Source organism: Natator depressus, chromosome 3 (assembly GCF_965152275.1).
Source record: "Natator depressus isolate rNatDep1 chromosome 3, rNatDep2.hap1, whole genome shotgun sequence".
Lineage (NCBI taxonomy): Eukaryota > Metazoa > Chordata > Testudines > Cheloniidae > Natator > Natator depressus.
Window position 1 is genome coordinate 146,557,210 of NC_134236.1, and position 25,059 is coordinate 146,582,268.

Here is a 25,059-nt window from a genome sequence, read left to right on the forward strand (position 1 = left end):
ACATTGATCAGGGAAACCGCAGGAGCATGATTTCAGCCAAAGTGTGGACAGACCCTCAGTTTTCACCAGTATGTGGTGAGTCTTTGTAAGGGGTTGTATGCGCAGATGGGCTTTTTATGAGCTCTAGCAACTACATTTTTTGTAAGATACAAACCAGCAAAGAAAATAAATTAATCACCCCCTACCCCCATTAAACACACTGGCAGTTCTGGCCCTAGGGTTTGTTTGGAAACTTGTAGCTGCCAGCACTCGGCTATGATTCCAGCATGCTGCCTCCAGAAAAATCTACACTTTGAACAGTCTTTGTTCCCTAGAGGCTAGACTAAAGAAGACAGGGATAAGGGCACCACAGAGAGGATGTATTCAGTTTCAGGGAGGCAGGCACTAACTCAGTACTGTGAAGTGGTTTTTTTGGCTGGCATTGCCGGTTTACACTGACATCTGATGCCCTACAGAGAGTAAGTAGAAAACAGCCAGGGAACATGGTCAGGGAAAACAGATAGAAGATTGTTACTGAATTTTACATTTTACAGGTCTGGTTTACAGGGACTATATGGACCTTATACATGTGCTGAGGGGCTATATGATCCAGAATAAGGCCTGATATGCATGGGAAACTGAATTAATGATGTCAGCTATAGCACAGGGCCTGCACTGAAAGCACTCGAATAGAGACAACAAATTGTTAAAAGTCACTTGGATTCTGTTGGAACTGCAAGACTCTGCTGCCTGCTTCCCCCAAGTTGAGTTCACCACTGTGGAAACACTTGATTGCCTCCGCCATACATAAGATTCCTCGACCTAGATGACATCATTTTTATGAGATCCGCAACGCCAAAGGGTTTTATAGTCTTGCACTATTTGGCAAACTTCATTAGACCATTGTCAGGTGGCTCTCAGCTACACCACTAAATGCAAGACATTGTAAACATGGATATGATAAGCAGTTTTTCCATTTTCAGAGGAGCAGGGTTTAATCTAAACAGATGCGCTCTTTTATATAGCTGACACAAGCACTTGGGTACCATTGGGATAGGCCCTATCTATGAATATTCAGTCAGTCAAGTGGCAGAAAGAGAGCTCATTGTTGGTGGTTTTCTTAGAATATCCCTTCTCTGTAACAACTTATTGCAAAGCCATTATTGCACCTGGTTTGAAATACTAGCAACTTCTAGCGTCCCCTCCAGGAAAATCTCCTCTGTAGTTCCATACTCAAAGAGCAACTGTGTATTTTCAGTCTGAATGACCTTTCTCTTTAGTCAAATGGAAAACTACAAAATAATTAAAGTCCCACAAGAGATCTTAAAGTGTGTGTGTCACCTCTATAACAAGCTACATTGAAACTGAAAACAAAATGGCTGATGCCTCCACAGAGAGCAGATTTCTAGAAATTTAAAGGTGTCTGACAACAGAGACACAAAAGGTATATAGTTATATATAAAACACTGTCAAAATAGGACCTAGATTATTCCCAGATGTACCCTCTTGCACCTGCTTAAACATTCTATGAGACATTAGCAAAGGTACCATCCTACTCTACCATCTTCTCTTGAGCAGTGAAGAAAGATAGGTGGCACTGCTCCAGGGCCTCATTCTTGGAGGGGGACAGAATCGGAGGGGGCTGTGCTGTGAAGGAGGGAAGAGAAGCCTGACTTACACCGTTCATTAAACAGTGGTACTGAAGCAGTCTGTACTGAGGGAAGAGAAGCCTGACTTACACTGTTCATTAAACAGTGGTACTGAAGTCTCATATAAAGGAAACGTTTACATCAGTGTATCTAACTATCTATCTATCTATCTATATCTTGTGCAGTCTCTGCATATATTCTTTCCCAGTAATTAGAAGTTTGGCCAAAATAGTGATTCTCAAATTGGGATTTGACTGCGGTAGATATTTCATCTCTGATGGCACAACATTTCTGTGGCTTTCCAATGGCTTTTACCTGACGTGACCGTGGTAAGATGCAGGCATCACAGTCTGCCTTCATAATACAGCAATTTCTAAAGCTGGTACACCCATTGTAGTTTCAAGAATTTTAACAAGAGGCTTGTGGTCTGTGATCTATACAACTGTCCTCCCATACAGACGACCATGGAATTTCCTGAGGCCGAATATAGTGGGCAAATCTTCACATTTATTGTTCACGGTGTTTAAATTACGGCCCAGTAATTGTGGCATACTCTATTCTAAATTCAGTATAGGGAATATTGCGGCCATTGTGGTGGAGGTAAATCTGCTGACCTTTTGGACCCATCTGCCATGGCATTACATGTTTAAAGTCGTCTTCACTTGCTATCAAAACATACAAATACCTTTGCAGCTATCAGTAACTTCTTGGTTTGTTCAGATGCCCTATTATATTCTCCAGTCCAAACCCAAGAACATTCTCCATTGCACCATCTGATTTACTACAAAGACAGATTAGGACAAAACTGTCCACAACAATTAACCTGTGCTAAAAACCTACTTACATCTATGCTATTTAAACACAATTACTTTGGACACATCTTAAATTGTTTCTGGATGAGGCTTAAGGGTTCCACATCAGTCATATGACCCAATGAAATCATTGGGACTGAAAAAAGGCACATTTCTCCTTTTCCACTGCTAGTCCACAGTTTTGAGCTTTTGCGGTAAACATTCCAGGGTTCTCAAAAGAACTTCTATATTTTCACCTGTAAATGGGTCTGTCACTCAGAGAGTAGATCATTTCACTAAAATCTTGTAATATTTGGTCCACTATACACTAAAATATAGTTGCAGTGATAATCATTGCAGGGGGGGTATTATTTCCCCTTCCCCCCCACCCACACACTTCATTTTGGATATTTATGGCAAGATAATTTCAAGCCTCTTGCTTGAGTGCCACCTGCTGGTAAATTTGAGAAATGTAGTTTGGTTGAACCTTCATCTGCTTGTTAATGGTACAAACCAATCTAGGTTTCCAGGTCTACATCCAACGAGGTGTTCCCAGGGACTTTGTAGCCTCTGGAAATATGGCCATTGCCATCCTGTTTCATAAAACATACAATAGGTCAAATTCAGTCCTTGTATAAAAGTAAAAAAGATGCCTACGCCATGATTAAATTTGGCCCAGTGGACGGTGCTCATTTCAGAAAAAAGCCACAGAGGCTAGAGACACAAGGTGAGTGAAGTAATACTTTTATTGGACCAACTGCTGTTGGTGAGAGCGACAAGCTTTTGAGCTACACAGCGCTCCTGCTTGTCTCTCTCACCAACAGCAGTTGGTCCAATCAATAAAAGATATTACCTCACCCATCTTGTCTCTGGGACCGACATGGCTACAACAACACTGCATGCAGAGAATAGGGCAGACTGGCCATCCAGTTGCTCTAATTTTGTAAAACAGCCGCTTATGTATCACAGAATGCTGGCACGGCAGCCGCAGCCACTCATAATTCAGCCTTCATGCCTTTCTCAGACACATCAGTATATTTTATGTAAGCTTTCCAGAACATTGGCTACTTTATTTACCCTGGGGCAATTTAGAAGTAAGTGCTTTAACCAGTTAAAACCAAACAATGGGGAACATAAACCCTAGTTACACTGAGGTCCAAATGATGCCATTTACATTTTACTATGATTGGCCTCCAAATTTTTCTTTATATCTACAGGTTTTAAGTGTGCATGGTCTTGATTACAACAGTACCTGAATTACTCTTTCATTACATAGGCTGTTAAAGAAAGTGAAGGCCATTCATTTTAGCTACATGATCATTTATCAGCAGTTGAACACACAAAGGCAATAAAGCATTTCTGCAGTTCTGGACAGGGTATTGTTTACACGTCTGACAACCCCGGTGCTGTTGTGACATACTTTGCTTTGCACCGAGATTCTCTCTTGCTATTGCTGTGCTGGTTACTAGTGTGAAAGGCTTGCTCCTTGGCAAATTCTCACAGCATGTCATAGATGGCCACAATTGCAGCAGTGTAGAGTTTTAAAAGGACAGCAATGATCTAATGGCAGAAGAAGGTTCTTAGGGTTTAGGTATCCAAGTGAGATTTATGAGTTCTTGACTCTGACCCAGACTTCTTATGTGATTTTCAGGAAGTCACTTAGGGTGGGATCCATGAAGGCACTCAAGCATTGTAATGCTTACAATTGTGGCACCTAGAAAATTACAACACCACCACTGTAATCCACTACCCTGAGTTAGGTGCCTAGGCTTTCTATACAATGAATGGGGACAGATGGGCACTAGCAAAGCATTTTAATATGGCTAAATGTAAATGTATATATCTAGGAACAAAGAAGGTAGGTGAGGAGAGTCTATCCCGAGAAACAGTGACTCTGAAAAAGATTTGGGTGTCATGGTGGATAATCAGCTGAACATGAGCTCCCAGTGTGACTCTGTGGCCAAAAGAGCTAATGCATTCTTGAGGCGTAAAGAGGGGAATCTCAAGTAGGAGTAGAGAGGTTATTTTACCTCTTTATTTGGCACTGGTGTGACTGTTGCTGACATATTGTGTCCAATTCTGGTGCCCACAATTCAAGAAGGCTGTTGATATATTGGCAAGGGTTCAGAGAAGAGCCACGAGAGTGATTAAAGGATTAGAAAACCTGCCTTCTGGTGATAGCCTCAAGCAGATGAATCTATTTAGCTTAACAAAGAAAAGGTCAAGGAGTGACTTGATCACAGTCTACGAGGACCTACACAGAGAACAAATATTTAGTAATGGCCTCTTCAGTCTAGCAGAGAAAAGTATAACACGATCCAATGACTGGAAGCTGAAGTTAGACAAATTTAGACTGGAAATAAGTCAAAATTTTAATGGAGAAAGTAATTAACAATTGGAACAATTTACCATGGTTCATAGTGGATTCTTCATCCTTGACAATTTTTAAATCAATATTGGATGTTTTTCTAAAAGATATATGCTTTAGGACTTATTTTGGGGAATTTCTGTAGACTGTGCTATACAGGAGGTCAGATTAGATTAGCATAATGGTCCCTTCTGGTTTTAGAATCTATGAAACCTTGGACATAGTATACTTTGTCTCCTAGGTTTAAAATTTTCTATTTGTCAACTGTTAAACAATTTATTTAATTTCTTCAGAAGTGTGACCCATCTCTACCAATTCACCTGGCCCAATGGATTGGGCACAGAGCTGGGGTCAAAGGAGCTGGGTTCTTCTCCTAACTTAAACACTAACAAGCTATTTAATCTTAAGCAATAACAACATGATAAACCTCTCTGGGCCTCAGTTTTCCCATCTGTAAAATAGGGAAAGTTGTTACTTGTTGATCTTTGTAGAGCAGTTTGAGATTTCGGAATGAAAAGTACTAAAAGAAATGCGAAGTATAATACCATGGTCAAGAGATAGTGTTTTTCCCACAGTGTAAACACTGAGATATGGAGAACAATTAAAATAGGACAATTATTTTTTTCTTTATTTCAAATTAAGAGAAGACTGACCTTGTCCTTCAGTGGAGCTTCCCAAAAGTCAAATGTTTATAATTTCATTTGAGTATTAGAGTGACTCTAGCCAGCCTTTCAAATTTTGCCACAAGAGGGCACCACCCACTGTAAATGAGAGTTAAGAAGTCTGGACATTTTGCCACACCACAGCAATAAATTAAAGTGTCAGGACTTGAGGTGGAAGTTTCAAATGCTGAATAACTAATTTTTCTTCCAAATTGTTTTCTTTGATAGTTTCGTGTTTAGAGAATGAGAACCAGAACTGTAATACATCTGTGCCCCCATCTGAGTGTGGTGGGAACGTGCTGGGCCTCCAGTGGAATAGACGTGTATTTCATGTGCACAGATATCACCGTGTTTTATATTGACTGTAATATGTGGCATAGGCCACTATTGTATCAATTCACATTCACAAACAATAACTTTGCTGAAAAAGAGTTAAGGTGGAATGTTCGTTTTTAGTTACATCCAACTTGTATCCAAAAGAAAAATATTAAATTTTCTTTAAAAAATCCTGTGCCTTTAAAAAAAAAAAAAGGCAAGATGATCTAGACACATGATCTAAAAGTGAGGCGTTAAGGCATTCAGCCACTACCCTGTTGCTATACAATTCTCCATTGTTAATGATCACCAACTCTTTCAGGACTGCTAATAAATATAGTAAACAGTACTAGACCTTACACTAATTCCTAGGACCTGAATAGTACACTCTTTCTATTCCGATAACTGGCCTTTTATTCCTATTCTTCGCTTTCTTACCTCTCAAAACATTGTTTAATCCATGGCTGGATTTTACCTCAATCTGGTTACTATGTTTTCTTAAAAGTTCCTTGTAAAGAACTTCATCCAACTTATTTTGAAAGCTAAATAATTTATATTCACGGCTCTTGCTTTATCAGCTACTCTGTTAAACCTTTCAAAGACTTCATATAGGTTAGAGAGGTATGAGCTACCCTTACAAAAGCTGCACTGCTTTGTCTCTATCACATGACAGTGAAAACTCATTAATTTGCATTAACAACTATTTTCTCTGAAACATTTTACTTAAGAGGAATCAATGAGCTTCAGCTGCTGTTGTGGCATATAACATTCATTATTCTCTGTGATGTCCAAGTGTGTGTGTCAGGGGAGGGGGGGAATGACACATAACGTGCACTAGCCCCACCATCAATACAGGTATGACACAGGAATAATGGTAAGAGACTGGGCTTTACTTCCTGGTGATTAGTCACCTGAGGTGGATCAGGAACACGAAAGGTTAGCAATCCCGTCTGTTTTAGTGCCTGTGATGTTTAATCTCTATACCAGCGACATTCCGGTCACATCATCCCATAAAATCAGCTACAGCGCTGATACTGCACTAGCAATGTAAGCGTCCTCACTGAAGGCCACCGAAAAGGTGACGAACAGCGACCTCCAGACACTTTTCAAAGCTTGGCAGTTGAAACCCAACACTTTGAAAACACTCATCTCTGCTTTGCACTTAAACCACGAAGCCAAAGTGCCATTGAAAGGGAACTTTTGTGGTCTGCCTTTATTGCATGACCACAATCCACGGTCCCTTGGAGTTATCCTCGATCGGACACTGAGCTATCGCCAAATCTTGACAACACCAAAAAGACGACAAAAACAAGGGTTAACATAATTCAGACGCTCCTTGGCAAATCATGGAGATGTGATGCACGCACATTTTGAACATCAGTTCAAGCCCTGTTTTTTGTGAACAGCAGAGTGTTGCACACCAGTTTGGTGCAATAGCTCCTCCCATCCCAGTCTCACTTACACTGAAATCAATGCTGCATTCAAGATTATTAAAGCTCTCTCAAATCAATGCCAATACCATGGCTTCCAGTTTTGGCAGGCATCCTGCCAGCCAACATCAGGCGAGACACTGCTGTGATCTAGGAGTACAATAAGATCCTGGCCGCTCCGGAGCTACCAAGATGTCAATTCACTGCCACTCTCCTGATTCAAATCCAGGAAGCACTCCTGGATCCACACATCAGTGCTACAGGCCAATGGAAAGAACATCAGCATACACTGTCTCGAATCGTGAGCCACTTGTGATATCCCTAACAAAGACCTGATTGAAGATCCAACAAAAGAAATCCAAGGATTTTGCCTTCCCCATAGGCAGTCTAGCGCATTTAACCATGTTCAGACAATGCACTGAAGGTGTGGATATTTCCTGCACAATGAAAAAATCAAAGAATCACCAAATTGTGATTGTAGTGAGGTACAAACCATGTGACATATCATGGACAACTGCCCAATTCACACTTACAGTGGCGGTACAAGGGGGATCCACCCAGCTAACCCAGAAGAATTAGAATAGCTTTCAAATTTTAAGATTAAATTATAATCCCAACCTGTTGCTTTTCAAATGCCAGATGAAAGAAAATAATCTTGTATCATGACAGAGGACAGTATTCAGGAGCTACCATTACATATTCCACCACCTTTTTTCTTTACACTCATATGCAAGTAAAATAACAGCGAACCAAAAGCAACCACCACAAAAAATAACACCAATTAATGGACTATACAACTGGAGACATCTCAAATGGGAGTCAGTGTAGATGATCTGAACATATAACAGAAGAGAGGGTTATTCTGCCTCCAATTGGCCATCTATCAATAACTATCATCGCCAAAACTGATGGCTTCCTGATCACATGACCACTTCTTGTTCCCAAAACAACAACTGCTCTCCACAGCTCAGGGGGTTAGAGCAATTGGGGGGGATGCAGGGGTCATGGGTTCTAATTTCATGTGTGAGGGAGTAGCCATTTTGGACTCAGAATCTTTTCACGGGTGGCTTGTCTCTCTTCCACAGTGGCCATACAGGTGCATCTACCACATGGAACCTATGCTGGATGCTGTGCTTTTTCAATTTCAGTTCTTGGGGTGAAGGGAAATCAATGGAGTTAGGCACGTGGTAAGATTTTCAAAAGTACCTAGTTGCCTATTTGCATCTTTAAAAATCTGGCCCTAAGGTCCTTTTGCTCATGAGTATCGGAACAGATAAGCCTCATAAAGCATTATGAGGTGTGTTGTGATATTCTAACAGCTTTTCTTTTTACTATTTGAATTGATTTTTCGGTTAAACTATTTGAATTTTCATCTTAAGGGCTTGATGTGGTGTGCCTGAAAGGAGATATCACAGCAAAAATTGCTGAAATTAGCCACTTATGAATTCTGGGCCTTTATTTGTTAGTAACTCATTTGGAATCCTTTGGTGAATAAACAATGTTATTATATTGATATGTTGCCCAACAGTACAATTGCAACAAAAATTAGAATAGTGATCTACTAATCAAAGGTAATCTTTCGCTTTTGAATTCAAATAAATCTGCACCATCCTTAGCCCAAGGGCAATCAGGAAGTACACATGGTTTCAGTGTTTCTATTGAATTCTGTTTCCTCTACTTATTTAAGCACTCATCCTTGGCCAAAGCAAAAGATCTGGGGCACTCTTCATATACTTAATAATACTCAGAGGGCACTGTAAATTATGCTCATCATTTCTAACCTCATATTTGGAGGGAACTCACTCAACTTCTTTGGGTCATTTTATGTTTCTCATTTGGTCTTGTCATATTTTGTTTTGGAAATGACTTGATTACATTTTTTATGTGCAAACTGAATAAAATCCAAATCAGTACTATATAAACTTGGTGCTTTAAAAGGGCCATTTTCACAAAGATGAAAACCATCAGGAGCCAAATCAGTTGGGAGAAAGAATTTGAACAGAAACATATGAATGAATGAGACGTGGGAACTATTTAAGACCATTTTACTAAATGCCCCAAAAACCACAGTCAAGAAGGAAAGCAGCATTGTTTTTCATTTCTACCTGAAATGCTTTTATGGGCCAAATTCTAATACCCTTACTCACAAAAAGTAGCATCCAACTCCATGCTATTTGTGAAGTAAGATGCTACTGCAGGTGAGTAAAAGGATCAGAACCTGGCTCTTAAAAGGAAAGTTCTCTTTTTAAAATTTAGCTCACAATTAACCAGTCTGGTATTTGTAATCCTCAGAACTACTCAATGTATTTCAGTCTGCTAGCTGTATTCCTTTTCCTACCATACAAACTCACAAGTCTCAACTTTAGTGTTGCTGAAATGCTGAAACTAAAGAAAATGGAACCAAATCATCAGTAAATTTTTCCAAAAGAGCAAAACTTGACAGGTCTGACAGACTGGTGGCTACATTTTAATTTCATCTTGAGAAAATAGAAATCCCTACCCCTCCCCCACAAAAAAAAGTGGGAGGGAGCAGAAATTTAAAAGAGGACCGCCTAATTCAGCAGCTAAATCAGTGTAAGAAGCTCTGCATGTGTGTTGGGGGGGTAAGACACAGAGTGAGTGAGTGAGTGTAATGTGCCTTTCGAAGTGCTGGGAGCTTGATGGGAATGTTTGATTAGCTCCACTCAGAAAAAGAAAAGGTGCCCAGGCCTCCTTTTTCTGCTTGTTTCTGAGTCTTTAGAATAACGTTGACTGGAGTTTGTGGTGCAGAAAAACTTGGAAAAAATACTGCATTCATACTGTGAGGAGAAAAGGAATACACCTCAGGCAAGGTAATTCTGATTCTATTCCTGTGATCTATAGCTCTGTTTATGAGGAGGGGAAATTGTTTGTTTGTTTTGTCAGTGTGGAATTAAATACAGAGGGTTTTTTGTCTAAACTTTTACACTGAATGCATATTAAGAAAGATCCTAAAGGGGAAGTAGAATCTGTACAGTGAAACTGTATCATATATACTTTAGAAATTATTTATTAAACCATTAAGCCCTTACTGTTAAACTGTATACACACACAGCCTTAGCGATAAAGACTTAATAATTTCATTAAATAGTTGTGTATATTATGCGCCTGTGCGCGCGCACAAATAGATCAACACAGCCGAAAGAAACTGCAAATTGTGCAGTGTTCTTTGTACACTACTTTTAAACTATATTCACTGTCAAATCTATTTTGTAATTTTTTCCTCTGTGCTCAATAATGTGTGAATAAGTTGTGTACAGGACAGATGCGTGGTAGCATTAATTAACATGAAGGTAACACTTAGGAATACAAATTTTTGTGATACCGTATTTTAAATTAAATAGTTTCACAGCAGCAGATAGTATCGAATCCCCTGGTAGATGGATAGATATGTGTGCGTATACACGCTCTATATACTTTGGTGCTGAACGCTTGTTCTGCTGGTGAGACTCTAAAAACTGAATAGCGTTACTGAGCCTGCCGCAGCTGCTCAGCTCTCCACAGAGAGACTGGATTCTTGATGAGTCTTTAAAATGTGATTTGTGTCAGACCAGTACAAACATGAACCAAGTGCCCCCAGGAAACATTTCCCAAGGAGAGTTCTGAAGAGTAAGTCAATCTATGCTCCTAGTAGTTAATGGTAACTACGCCGCTTTCAGAACCAAAAAGGAATTACAGAGCCTCTTTGGGGCAGATTTCTTTTCCCCTTCTTCATAACATCAGAAATGTAACTAATCACCCATGGCAAAAAAACAACATACTCTAGATAAAATGTTAACGGTGTATAGATATGTTACATTGCAGTAAATCAAGAACTAAAGCAAAAAAGCCCTAAGATTTTCAAATGGAGTTTTAAGGTACACTTTGCTTGATAAAAAACATCCTGCATTTTACTATACTCCAGCTGCTTGTATATCTTTATTTTCTATGCATAAAGGACCATAACCTGCAGTCATTATTCAGACAGACCTGTCATTGGAGTTAAAGTAAGGGCTGTAGGAGCTGGCCCTTAATAAGGTGCAAACAGAACTAAAGAAAACTCACTACATTATAATCACATCTTATTTTCTCAGTATTAAATTAGCATCTGATTTCGAAGAGACTTGATTCTCATCCATTTTTATCTGATGTAGCTAATTGCTTGGCAAGGTTCAAATCACTTGTGGTGAAAGAAAACACATTCTGCCTTTTTGTGATTCAAAGGCAGGAAAACTACAATTTTTTTTTTAAAAAGTCTGTATTAATATCAATTGAAATTCCATCTTATCACCTTTTAGATGAATTATGTTTGCTTTGCTTTGTTGTTATATGTAAAGATGGTCATTTTGTTTTTAATGGGGGGGGGATTATTATAAGAGGTTTGAAATTATTGTATGCATGAGGTCAGATAAAAGAACACCATTGTCATTTATTATTTCTATCCATTACTTATGAGGATTCATTGCTTTTGTGCTAAAAGTAGCCCTGGAATTTATGTAAATTTGTTTTAAATGCTTGATTGTAGCTGGCCCTGCAGAGGTGCTTAAGGAGAGAGGTGGCTTTAACTCCCTCACCCTCCCATTATAGCCTCTATGCCTCAAAAACAATCCACGAGAGAAACCAAGATCCAGTGGGTAAGGTGCTAACATGGTATTCCATTAGTTTCCCTGCTCCACCACAGATTTCCTGTGGGGCCTTGGGCAAGACACTTAAGGAGAATAATGGTCCCACTGAAGTCAGTGGCAAAATTTGTCTCTCTGTGGCTCAGTTCCCCATCTGTAAAATAGGGCTCTTACTACTTCCCTACCACACACACATAGGCACCAATTCCATGGGTGCTCCAGCCACCGTTTGCCAGCTCCCCCCAGCGCCTCCTGTCTGCTGGCAGCCCCCGAGGCTCAACTCCTCCCCCTCCCTCCCAGTGCTTCCTACCCACCGTGATCAGCTGTTTTGCAAGGTGCAGGAGACACTGGGAGGAAGGGGGAGGAGCGGGGATGGGGCACGCTGGGGGGGGAGGGAGGAAGAGGCGGGGTGAGGACTTGGGGGAAGGGGTCGGGTGGGGACGGGGCCTGGGGCAGAGAGGGGGTTTGAGTGGGCCTGGAGGAAGCCAATGCCTGTGCCAACACAGGTGTCTTGAGACTAACCACATTAAAGATTGTGAGGTGCTCTTGGTCATGAGTGCCTGAGAAACAACTGTTGGGGTATGTAGGCACTAGTAATGAGTCCTAGCTAACAAAAGGTCCAGCCCTATCTTCCCTGAGCTGGAGCATTTACTGCAGCAAGTGGATCTGGTGGTGGATCTGCTGTTCCTGAGAGCCCAAGGAAGTATTCTGGCTGTGTAAGAATTCCGAATCAGCTAGAATTCCTTCTGGGGCCCCTCCACTGTGGGCTGTGGTTTAAAAGTCACATTCTGACCATAAGAATTTAGGACTGGATTACCAGGTAGGCACAGATGGCTACCTGACATCTATTTTCCTCACAAGCTGAAAAACAATTTCATCTCTCTAGATTCTGCTCTAGGTGCTCATCACTATAGCATATATCTCATTGGTATGTGGTGGTGGTAAAGAGGGAATATGAAACAAATTTAATAGAATAAAAAGATCCAAGAAGTCAAAAGTTAAATGAAGAGCTTTTTTAAAGGATAAAACTTTGATTCATGGCTTCTGGATATTGAGGAATAATAATGGTGCTATAAATTGTTAATACAGCAACATCATAGGCAGCGAATGAAATTATAGGCCTAAATTCTCCCATGCTTGCACATAAGTAGTACCTTACTCCATACGTAGTTCCATTGTTAATAACCACTGCTCAATTTGAGTAAGTGGAATAGAATTTGGCCATGATTTGGGACAAAGTATTCCCTGTCCTAGCTGCCACTGTGACAGAGGGGATATAACTCTCTCTCTTCTGATGACCACCCTATCCCAATAACAACTGATTTCTATTGTATTTAGAAAATAAATTCTGAGTAAAGATCTCCGTTCATTCCTTGATAAAAGAGGTCTCCATCAATCTTGGACCAAGTGCAACCAAGGATTCTTTTGCATCCTGTTTCCTTTATTTACTGCAAATTTTACACTTGGAAATCTTGGATAATAGCCTCACTCCCACTCCAGCCTCTCTACACCACATGAAAGGGACAAAGTGGCATAAAAAGGCTCTAAAAGCCCTGTGTTCAGTAAGAGGGGTACTTCCCCAGTGCAGACACTGTAGATAGAAGACAGTCACAAGACTGCCTCACAAGGACACCCTCCTAACCTCCAGCATGGGGAGTATGCTGGGGGATGAGACCGCAGCACACAGCACTGTAGAGATTCTGGGCACTGCTGTGGTCCATAGGGCAGCCTGAGAGTGTAAATTAGACAGGCCCCCAGGGCTGTCCATGTTATGCCAGGAACATCTCAAGTCCCTGAAGTAGTCCAGAATTGGGAGGGTGAAAAGGTGGCTTAAAGCCACCATAGTCCTGCCTCCCCCTGGGCTGCAATGGTGGCATTAATGTGTGGCCAAAATAACACATCAAGTTCATGGCCGATGTTCTTAAATGTCTCAATAGCTAGATGGGCTGTGTGCGTCATGTTTAGCATTTCCATTTCTATAGTCCCACTAAGATTTTATGCTTGAAGGTGCCTGGTGGTTTTTGTTTTGTTTGTTTTTTTGCTGGCCATCCATCTAGAATTATGGGCATATCTAGTGGGGTGTCACAGGGGTCAGTCCAAGATCTGGTACTGCAACAATTTCATTAATGGCTTGCGTAACAGGGTGGAGAGTATGGTTATAAAATTTGCTGATGACACGAAGCTGGGAGGGGTTGCAAGCACTGTAGAGGACAGGATTAGAATTTAAGATGATCTTGACAAATCGGAGAATTGGTCTGAAACAAGAAGAAGAAATTCAATACAAAACAAGTGCAAAATACTTAGGAAGGAAATGTCAAATGCAAAACTACAAAATGGGGAATAACTGGCTAGGCAGTTGTACTGCTGAAAAGATCTGGGGGTTAGAGTGGATCACAAACTGAGTATGAGTATGAGCCAACAAGAGAATGCAGTTGTGAAAAAGGCTAATATTCTGGGGTTTACTAAACAGAATGCCATATGTAAGACATGGGAGGTAATTGTCCCACAGTTCTTAGAGCTGGGGAGGCCCCAGCTGGTGTAGCACACAGAACTGGACGCACTACACTTTCTTAAAGTCGTGGATAAATTGGAGAGAGAGTAAGAGTAACAGAGGAGAGCAACAAAAATGATAAAGTTTAAAAAGCCTGCCCTCTGAGGAAAGGTTTAAAAAACTGGGTGTTTACTCCTGAGAAAAGAATACTGAAGGGGGGACCCAATAACAGTCTTCAAATATGTTTTGGGCTGTTATGAAAAGGATGGTGATCTATTGTTCTTCATGCCTGCTGAAGGTAGGACAAGCAGCAATAGGCTTAATCTGCAGCACGGGAGATTTCAATTTGATATTAGGAAAAACTTTCTAACTATAAGCATAGTTAAGTACTGGCATAGATTTCCAAGGGAGATTGCAGAATCCCATCACTAGGGGTTTTTAAGAACAGGTTAGACTAACACCTGTCGGGGATGATCTAGGTATACTTGTCCTGCCTCAGTCCAAGGAGTGGGATTAGATCATCTCTCCAGGTCCCATCCAGCCCTGCATTTCTATGATTTGGCTTTATCTTAAACCACAGGTGGACAAAGCACAAGGTTCTGTGTCCTGGGCAGACAGATCCTCTTTCCTACAGTCCTTGAAACAATGAGACTACCCTTTTGCATCCCAAAATACTTTGCTATGAGACATGGAATTTTGGGGTGTCAAGTTTCAGACTTCGATGGGCTATAGCTGCTATTCAGACTGTTGGTATTAGTATGTAGAAAATTATATAAGGAAAGCCAAATATCAGAACTGCCACAGCTGTTTGTCAGGATACATATTGAAAACCAAGTTTCAATGTCATTTCTATCCAGGTTAGGTTTAATTTTGAGTTCTGTGATTTTTTGGGGTCGGTTTGGGGACAAAACTTTGCACCACAAGTTACATGACTAGTTTTTCTGGTCCCAGATTGGTTGCACTTATCCCTTGCAATAAGTGTAGCTCCACCTCTTGTTTTCAGGTTCCCACAGAGGGAAGATGCTTCCGGTCGAACTCTCCCTCACTATGCAGAAGCAGCAGACTTTAAAAGCTCTTAATGTGCAAAAAGTCAGTAAATCACTATCCTTCTGATCCGGAGAGGTGTTAAGAAACCGTAACTCAAGTCTGAGGTCAACAGCAGTCATGGGTGCTCACCTCCTGTCAGGATTAGGCCCCACAGTTGTGGAGAGAGGTAGGGACTGAAGGATGTGATTTGGTTTCCATTTTGCTTTTGACAATAACTCTAATATTAATCATTTAATGTTTGGAAAGGGCTTTATGATCCTTAGATAAAGGATATATTACTTAATCCTGAGGGAATTATACACCAAAAAAATTAAAATTATGCACAAAATATTTTAAAATTCTGAAAATTTTATTTGTCACTAAATAAATGTGGCTCCAGCATGGCAGTGGGAAGCACAGGCCACTGGCTGCATTGAGGTGGGAGATCACCCTGAAGCCCCCACCTCACCCAGTACAGGGACTTAGCAGTGAGGCTGCACCTGACCCTGACACAGTGCAAGGGCTGGGTCTGCCCCAGAAACATCCCAGGGCCCTGCTCCTCTGTGCCAGGTGCACCAGCTGTGGGTGGGCAGGCTCAGCCCAGCAGAATCCAAGTGTGGGGGGATCCAGGTGCGGGGTGAGAGATTTCTGTGTGGGCCAGTCTGGATGCGGACAACTGAGTGGGAGAACTGGATGCACAGGGGCTTGTTTGGGGGTTCTGGGTGCAGGGGCAATGGGGCGTTGCAGGGGATCCAGGTGAAGGTGGCTGGGGCTCAGCAGGGTGGTGGTCTGGGTGTGGGGAGATGGGGCTCGGAGGGAGGGTCTAAGTGTGTACAGCTTAGTGGGGGGTTTGGGTAACGGGGGGGGGGCTTAATGGGGTGGAGATCCAGGTGCAGCTGGTTGGGGATTAGTAGGGTAGGGTTCGGGGGGGGGGGGGCTCGTAACAGGGGTCCAGGTGTAGGGGGGGTAGGGCTTGTCAGGGTGACGGTTCGATGGGCCTGCTTAATGGGGGAGCCCCAGCTGCTGCTGAGGGGACGCCACATGCTGGGCACCCGCTTCCCACTGCGATTCCCCTATCCCCTTTTTTTCTCCATCTCCATCCCCTCATTCCCACATTCCCCTCCCCTTTCCCTATTCCACCCCCTTCCTTCCCCACTGCCTCTTCGCCCCACCCCCTCTTCCCTCATTTCCCCCAGACCCCTCTACCCAGCCCCACCGTGGGCACTCAGTGTTGCACAGAAAACAGGAAGGTTCCCAGCACACAGAAGAGGAGCATGACTGTCAGTAGGACCCAGGAGGCGGCATTCAGCTGCAGATCAGCAGAGTCCAGCCGCAGCCTCCTTCAGCTGGGCAGCTCTGCACTTGCAGAAAAGGGGGGGCAGCAGCACGTAACCCCATGTGCTCACCATGCCTTGCCTCTCTTTGGAGGGGGGCAATCCCCCACAAAAAACTGAGCCTATGGTTGCCCCCCACACCTCCTGCATGGCTTCCCTTGGCTTCCCTGCCATTTTCTACAGGGAAGCACAGGAATTCTGCGGGGCGGGGGGGACTGTTTTCTGTGGGCACACAGTCATGCAGAATCCTGCCAGGGGTAATAACTACTAAGTATTATCACTAGACAGGCCTAGAGCTTACATGACATGCAGCATGGATCTAAAAAAATAGTATCCAGAAAGATTGAACTATCATCCATTCTTTTTCATAATACTGGTCAAAACAAGTTCATGGGGGGAGATGGGGAACAAACGAAATAGAGAGTAGAGAAAGTAAGCAGCAGCAAAAAAGCATCCTTAAGCAAAATTCCACAGCCCATTCTTCAGAAAGAGCCAACATTCTATTGCCAGGATGTGTGCTTTTGTAGGGCCTAGACAAATACTGTTTTGTGTTCTGCTTCAGAGCCAGCAGACAACATAGGTTAATTATGAATAAATCCCCTTCCCAGAGCACCTGATTCCCTACATCCTGCTGTTGTACAAACAAAAACAAAAAAGTTCACTGAGAGGAATGGAAAAACCCAACATTTGTCAAATGGAAATAATGCAATTAGTCTGCAAGGAAGCATTCTTTCTGAATTCTAAGAGGCTGTCACAAAGTATAAAGGAAAAAAAATTAAACTGGACAAGCACTGTCCTTTTAAAGGTGAACTATAAAAGTAACACTGAGTTAACCCCTAAATTTTGTGCTGAGTGTTCCCATTTGGTGTAATCCTTCAGCACAAAAACCTTTATCTTAGCTTTTTAAAATTGTTTTTAACCTTCTGTGAATTCCCCCCCAGTGCTCTCTGATTTGCTAGACTTCCTAGAATGCATTATCCTCTGACATTACAAGAAGTCTCCTTGATCAAGAAACTAATACTTGGCATTAATGGCATTCCTGATTACTGTCCTATTCCTATGGCAGAGCATCTCTGCATTCTTATGGATTCCTGTGATTTCCTGAATATCAATCAGTCCAGTTTCTGACCTATGTATGTTGGCAACATTAATAATATCAACTGAAAGACATTGACTCAATAGTAATTTCAAATTTTTAATAGAAAATCTCTCCTCCTCTTGATAGAAAATCTCTCCTCCTCTTGATCCAGGTATATAATAACGAGACCCATATATCTGTGTCAAGGAGAGAATAAATATCCCATATCTTCTCTGAAATTTTACTCCTAAACTTCTATGAAGAAAGAAGTCAAGCTTTGTGTGGACATGTAAGAAAATTCATAAAGTCATCCCTGAGGTGATGTGCAATTTTTTCCAGAGAATCAAAGCTTTTAACAAATTCTTCACTCTGTGACAAAAATATGTACCTTCAGGGGAAATCGGACAATACAGTAGTTCCTAGGTTGCAGGCAATACAATATGATGTGCACTCAGCCCTTTTTTTTATTTTGCAGCCTGAGAAAACATGTATTGCACTTAAGATGGACAGTTCAACTTGTTAGAACTGGCTTTTGGGTGGAAAATGGAAAATGCACCATTTTCCAAAAAGAAAAAGGGAGTCTCATGGAGCCCATGAACTTCATATACTGACCCCAGCCCGTGGTCACTGGTAAATTGCAGCTGTTTCCAATTTCCTTATTTAACCTCTTCACCCTGAATTTCTCTTTAGGGTGGTGGTTGTGGTGGGGAATTAGTGGCAGCTGCCATGTTCCCAGAGTTTGGTGCAATAGCTCCTCCCATCCCAGTCTCACTTACACTGAAATCAATGCTGCATTCAAGATTATTAAAGCTCTCTCAAATCAATGCCAATACCATGGCTTCCAGTTTTGGCAGGCATCCTGCCAGCCAACATCAGGCGAGACACTGCTGTGATCTAGGAGTACAATAAGATCCTGGCCGCTCCGGAGCTACCAAGATGTCAATTCACTGCCACTCTCCTGATTCAAATCCAGGAAGCACTCCTGGATCCACACATCAGTGCTACAGGCCAATGGAAAGAACATCAGCATACACTGTCTCGAATCGTGAGCCACTTGTGATGTCCCTAACAAAGACCTGATTGAAGATCCAACAAAAGAAATCCAAGGATTTTGCCTTCCCCATAGGCAGTCTAGCGCATTTAACCATGTTCAGACAATGCACTGAAGGTGTGGATATTTCCTGCACAATGAAAAAATCAAAGAATCACCAAATTGTGATTGTAGTGAGGTACAAACCATGTGACATATCATGGACAACTGCCCAATTCACACTTACAGTGGCGGTACAAGGGGGATCCACCCAGCTAACCCAGAAGAATTAGAATAGCTTTCAAATTTTAAGATTAAATTATAATCCCAACCTGTTGCTTTTCAAATGCCAGATGAAAGAAAATAATCTTGTATCATGACAGAGGACAGTATTCAGGAGCTACCATTACATATTCCACCACCTTTTTTCTTTACACTCATATGCAAGTAAAATAACAGCGAACCAAAAGCAACCACCACAAAAAATAACACCAATTAATGGACTATACAACTGGAGACATCTCAAATGGGAGTCAGTGTAGATGATCTGAACATATAACAGAAGAGAGGGTTATTCTGCCTCCAATTGGCCATCTATCAATAACTATCATCGCCAAAACTGATGGCTTCCTGATCACATGACCACTTCTTGTTCCCAAAACAACAACTGCTCTCCACAGCTCAGGGGGTTAGAGCAATTGGGGGGGATGCAGGGGTCATGGGTTCTAATTTCATGTGTGAGGGAGTAGCCATTTTGGACTCAGAATCTTTTCACGGGTGGCTTGTCTCTCTTCCACAGTGGCCATACAGGTGCATCTACCACATGGAACCTATGCTGGATGCTGTGCTTTTTCAATTTCAGTTCTTGGGGTGAAGGGAAATCAATGGAGTTAGGCACGTGGTAAGATTTTCAAAAGTACCTAGTTGCCTATTTGCATCTTTAAAAATCTGGCCCTAAGGTCCTTTTGCTCATGAGTATCGGAACAGATAAGCCTCATAAAGCATTATGAGGTGTGTTGTGATATTCTAACAGCTTTTCTTTTTACTATTTGAATTGATTTTTCGGTTAAACTATTTGAATTTTCATCTTAAGGGCTTGATGTGGTGTGCCTGAAAGGAGATATCACAGCAAAAATTGCTGAAATTAGCCACTTATGAATTCTGGGCCTTTATTTGTTAGTAACTCATTTGGAATCCTTTGGTGAATAAACAATGTTATTATATTGATATGTTGCCCAACAGTACAATTGCAACAAAAATTAGAATAGTGATCTACTAATCAAAGGTAATCTTTCGCTTTTGAATTCAAATAAATCTGCACCATCCTTAGCCCAAGGGCAATCAGGAAGTACACATGGTTTCAGTGTTTCTATTGAATTCTGTTTCCTCTACTTATTTAAGCACTCATCCTTGGCCAAAGCAAAAGATCTGGGGCACTCTTCATATACTTAATAATACTCAGAGGGCACTGTAAATTATGCTCATCATTTCTAACCTCATATTTGGAGGGAACTCACTCAACTTCTTTGGGTCATTTTATGTTTCTCATTTGGTCTTGTCATATTTTGTTTTGGAAATGACTTGATTACATTTTTTATGTGCAAACTGAATAAAATCCAAATCAGTACTATATAAACTTGGTGCTTTAAAAGGGCCATTTTCACAAAGATGAAAACCATCAGGAGCCAAATCAGTTGGGAGAAAGAATTTGAACAGAAACATATGAATGAATGAGACGTGGGAACTATTTAAGACCATTTTACTAAATGCCCCAAAAACCACAGTCAAGAAGGAAAGCAGCATTGTTTTTCATTTCTACCTGAAATGCTTTTATGGGCCAAATTCTAATACCCTTACTCACAAAAAGTAGCATCCAACTCCATGCTATTTGTGAAGTAAGATGCTACTGCAGGTGAGTAAAAGGATCAGAACCTGGCTCTTAAAAGGAAAGTTCTCTTTTTAAAATTTAGCTCACAATTAACCAGTCTGGTATTTGTAATCCTCAGAACTACTCAATGTATTTCAGTCTGCTAGCTGTATTCCTTTTCCTACCATACAAACTCACAAGTCTCAACTTTAGTGTTGCTGAAATGCTGAAACTAAAGAAAATGGAACCAAATCATCAGTAAATTTTTCCAAAAGAGCAAAACTTGACAGGTCTGACAGACTGGTGGCTACATTTTAATTTCATCTTGAGAAAATAGAAATCCCTACCCCTCCCCCACAAAAAAAAGTGGGAGGGAGCAGAAATTTAAAAGAGGACCGCCTAATTCAGCAGCTAAATCAGTGTAAGAAGCTCTGCATGTGTGTTGGGGGGGTAAGACACAGAGTGAGTGAGTGAGTGTAATGTGCCTTTCGAAGTGCTGGGAGCTTGATGGGAATGTTTGATTAGCTCCACTCAGAAAAAGAAAAGGTGCCCAGGCCTCCTTTTTCTGCTTGTTTCTGAGTCTTTAGAATAACGTTGACTGGAGTTTGTGGTGCAGAAAAACTTGGAAAAAATACTGCATTCATACTGTGAGGAGAAAAGGAATACACCTCAGGCAAGGTAATTCTGATTCTATTCCTGTGATCTATAGCTCTGTTTATGAGGAGGGGAAATTGTTTGTTTGTTTTGTCAGTGTGGAATTAAATACAGAGGGTTTTTTGTCTAAACTTTTACACTGAATGCATATTAAGAAAGATCCTAAAGGGGAAGTAGAATCTGTACAGTGAAACTGTATCATATATACTTTAGAAATTATTTATTAAACCATTAAGCCCTTACTGTTAAACTGTATACACACACAGCCTTAGCGATAAAGACTTAATAATTTCATTAAATAGTTGTGTATATTATGCGCCTGTGCGCGCGCACAAATAGATCAACACAGCCGAAAGAAACTGCAAATTGTGCAGTGTTCTTTGTACACTACTTTTAAACTATATTCACTGTCAAATCTATTTTGTAATTTTTTCCTCTGTGCTCAATAATGTGTGAATAAGTTGTGTACAGGACAGATGCGTGGTAGCATTAATTAACATGAAGGTAACACTTAGGAATACAAATTTTTGTGATACCGTATTTTAAATTAAATAGTTTCACAGCAGCAGATAGTATCGAATCCCCTGGTAGATGGATAGATATGTGTGCGTATACACGCTCTATATACTTTGGTGCTGAACGCTTGTTCTGCTGGTGAGACTCTAAAAACTGAATAGCGTTACTGAGCCTGCCGCAGCTGCTCAGCTCTCCACAGAGAGACTGGATTCTTGATGAGTCTTTAAAATGTGATTTGTGTCAGACCAGTACAAACATGAACCAAGTGCCCCCAGGAAACATTTCCCAAGGAGAGTTCTGAAGAGTAAGTCAATCTATGCTCCTAGTAGTTAATGGTAACTACGCCGCTTTCAGAACCAAAAAGGAATTACAGAGCCTCTTTGGGGCAGATTTCTTTTCCCCTTCTTCATAACATCAGAAATGTAACTAATCACCCATGGCAAAAAAACAACATACTCTAGATAAAATGTTAACGGTGTATAGATATGTTACATTGCAGTAAATCAAGAACTAAAGCAAAAAAGCCCTAAGATTTTCAAATGGAGTTTTAAGGTACACTTTGCTTGATAAAAAACATCCTGCATTTTACTATACTCCAGCTGCTTGTATATCTTTATTTTCTATGCATAAAGGACCATAACCTGCAGTCATTATTCAGACAGACCTGTCATTGGAGTTAAAGTAAGGGCTGTAGGAGCTGGCCCTTAATAAGGTGCAAACAGAACTAAAGAAAACTCACTACATTATAATCACATCTTATTTTCTCAGTATTAAATTAGCATCTGATTTCGAAGAGACTTGATTCTCATCCATTTTTATCTGATGTAGCTAATTGCTTGGCAAGGTTCAAATCACTTGTGGTGAAAGAAAACACATTCTGCCTTTTTGTGATTCAAAGGCAGGAAAACTACAATTTTTTTTTTAAAAAGTCTGTATTAATATCAATTGAAATTCCATCTTATCACCTTTTAGATGAATTATGTTTGCTTTGCTTTGTTGTTATATGTAAAGATGGTCATTTTGTTTTTAATGGGGGGGGGGATTATTATAAGAGGTTTGAAATTATTGTATGCATGAGGTCAGATAAAAGAACACCATTGTCATTTATTATTTCTATCCATTACTTATGAGGATTCATTGCTTTTGTGCTAAAAGTAGCCCTGGAATTTATGTAAATTTGTTTTAAATGCTTGATTGTAGCTGGCCCTGCAGAGGTGCTTAAGGAGAGAGGTGGCTTTAACTCCCTCACCCTCCCATTATAGCCTCTATGCCTCAAAAACAATCCACGAGAGAAACCAAGATCCAGTGGGTAAGGTGCTAACATGGTATTCCATTAGTTTCCCTGCTCCACCACAGATTTCCTGTGGGGCCTTGGGCAAGACACTTAAGGAGAATAATGGTCCCACTGAAGTCAGTGGCAAAATTTGTCTCTCTGTGGCTCAGTTCCCCATCTGTAAAATAGGGCTCTTACTACTTCCCTACCACACACACATAGGCACCAATTCCATGGGTGCTCCAGCCACCGTTTGCCAGCTCCCCCCAGCGCCTCCTGTCTGCTGGCAGCCCCCGAGGCTCAACTCCTCCCCCTCCCTCCCAGTGCTTCCTACCCACCGTGATCAGCTGTTTTGCAAGGTGCAGGAGACACTGGGAGGAAGGGGGAGGAGCGGGGATGGGGCACGCTGGGGGGGGAGGGAGGAAGAGGCGGGGTGAGGACTTGGGGGAAGGGGTCGGGTGGGGACGGGGCCTGGGGCAGAGAGGGGGTTTGAGTGGGCCTGGAGGAAGCCAATGCCTGTGCCAACACAGGTGTCTTGAGACTAACCACATTAAAGATTGTGAGGTGCTCTTGGTCATGAGTGCCTGAGAAACAACTGTTGGGGTATGTAGGCACTAGTAATGAGTCCTAGCTAACAAAAGGTCCAGCCCTATCTTCCCTGAGCTGGAGCATTTACTGCAGCAAGTGGATCTGGTGGTGGATCTGCTGTTCCTGAGAGCCCAAGGAAGTATTCTGGCTGTGTAAGAATTCCGAATCAGCTAGAATTCCTTCTGGGGCCCCTCCACTGTGGGCTGTGGTTTAAAAGTCACATTCTGACCATAAGAATTTAGGACTGGATTACCAGGTAGGCACAGATGGCTACCTGACATCTATTTTCCTCACAAGCTGAAAAACAATTTCATCTCTCTAGATTCTGCTCTAGGTGCTCATCACTATAGCATATATCTCATTGGTATGTGGTGGTGGTAAAGAGGGAATATGAAACAAATTTAATAGAATAAAAAGATCCAAGAAGTCAAAAGTTAAATGAAGAGCTTTTTTAAAGGATAAAACTTTGATTCATGGCTTCTGGATATTGAGGAATAATAATGGTGCTATAAATTGTTAATACAGCAACATCATAGGCAGCGAATGAAATTATAGGCCTAAATTCTCCCATGCTTGCACATAAGTAGTACCTTACTCCATACGTAGTTCCATTGTTAATAACCACTGCTCAATTTGAGTAAGTGGAATAGAATTTGGCCATGATTTGGGACAAAGTATTCCCTGTCCTAGCTGCCACTGTGACAGAGGGGATATAACTCTCTCTCTCTTCTGATGACCACCCTATCCCAATAACAACTGATTTCTATTGTATTTAGAAAATAAATTCTGAGTAAAGATCTCCGTTCATTCCTTGATAAAAGAGGTCTCCATCAATCTTGGACCAAGTGCAACCAAGGATTCTTTTGCATCCTGTTTCCTTTATTTACTGCAAATTTTACACTTGGAAATCTTGGATAATAGCCTCACTCCCACTCCAGCCTCTCTACACCACATGAAAGGGACAAAGTGGCATAAAAAGGCTCTAAAAGCCCTGTGTTCAGTAAGAGGGGTACTTCCCCAGTGCAGACACTGTAGATAGAAGACAGTCACAAGACTGCCTCACAAGGACACCCTCCTAACCTCCAGCATGGGGAGTATGCTGGGGGATGAGACCGCAGCACACAGCACTGTAGAGATTCTGGGCACTGCTGTGGTCCATAGGGCAGCCTGAGAGTGTAAATTAGACAGGCCCCCAGGGCTGTCCATGTTATGCCAGGAACATCTCAAGTCCCTGAAGTAGTCCAGAATTGGGAGGGTGAAAAGGTGGCTTAAAGCCACCATAGTCCTGCCTCCCCCTGGGCTGCAATGGTGGCATTAATGTGTGGCCAAAATAACACATCAAGTTCATGGCCGATGTTCTTAAATGTCTCAATAGCTAGATGGGCTGTG

At 41.5% G+C, this 25,059-nt stretch overlaps 1 protein-coding gene across 2 annotated transcripts in view; it reads left to right on the plus strand.

The window, feature by feature from the left end:
• The first annotated feature begins 21,093 nt into the window (after positions 1 to 21,093).
• The window catches only part of VIT (vitrin), an 82,675-nt gene continuing 78,709 nt past the window's right edge, over positions 21,094 to 25,059 (plus strand). For both annotated transcript variants that reach the window (XM_074948993.1, XM_074948994.1), the window contains exon 1: positions 21,094 to 21,317. The gene's annotated coding sequence lies outside the window, so the exon portion shown is untranslated. The remainder of the gene's footprint in view (positions 21,318 to 25,059) is intronic.